We start from the raw sequence: 1,109 nt of genomic DNA on the forward strand, positions 1-1,109 counted from the left end.
CAGAGGATCGATATATCAATACAACCAGAGGATCGATGGTCTCAAAGGATTCAAAGTACAATACAACCAGAGGGTCAATGGTCTCAATACAACCAAAGGGTCGATGGTCTCAAAGGATTCAAAGTACAATACAACCAGAGGATCAATGGTCTCAATACAACCAGAGGATCGATGGATCAATACAACCAGAGGGTCGATGGTCTCAAAGGATTCAAAGTACAATACAACCAGAGGGTCGATGGTCTCAAAGGATTTAAACTACAATACAACCAGAGGGCCGATGGTCTCAAAAGACCCAAAATTCCAAACTTGGCCATTTAATCAYAGCATAAAAACTTTGAATTTCCAATCTTAACATACAGCGCTTATAAAGACTTTTTAAGATAAATAAGATCAATTTCAGCCCAAAAGGGTGTTCAACACCAAAGGTACCATTTTCAAAATAGAGTTTTTATGTGCACCATACCCTCCTTCATCTACAGGGCCCGTGCAAGTATTCACACCCAGCTCCTTATCATTCGGGATACGTGAATACAACCAATATGCCACACCCAACCTCCTTCTCCCTGGGATACGTGGACATACACCATGCTACGGCGCATCACACAAAGTAATACCCATAGATCATGGTTCAACTAAAAACCAATGAAACAGTCTCCGATCCGGGACTTAAACATAAATTTAACAGGATTAAGCGGTACCAAAACACAGTTTGGGAAAAATTTATCTTACAAAATAACACATGCAAGAAATTCAGCAACTTTTCAACAAATGTTCATATATTTATACTATACATAAGTATAAGTTTGATATAAACTCACAGTGCTTTCTTATRAAYGAYCAAACGCGGTAACCTYCAATCCAACCAACAATAGCGATAAACCTTCAAAGGTTCTAATTAGCCTTAAAAACAGCCCCTGGAGTAAACATTTCAGAATCAAAACCAACCATATCTCAACCTTAATTTATACACTTTAGAACTTGATTATCCTATTTACACATTTATTTATTTTTGTAAAATCCTCTGTTAAACCCCTGTTTTACCATACTTAAACCCAGATTTTGCCATAAAACTCAATGCATGTTACTTTCCTACCCAAAATAGCTTC

The sequence above is a fragment of the Cynara cardunculus genome, assembly GCF_001531365.2.
Source record: "Cynara cardunculus var. scolymus isolate 2C chromosome LG 13, CcrdV1, whole genome shotgun sequence".
NCBI lineage: Eukaryota > Viridiplantae > Streptophyta > Magnoliopsida > Asterales > Asteraceae > Cynara > Cynara cardunculus.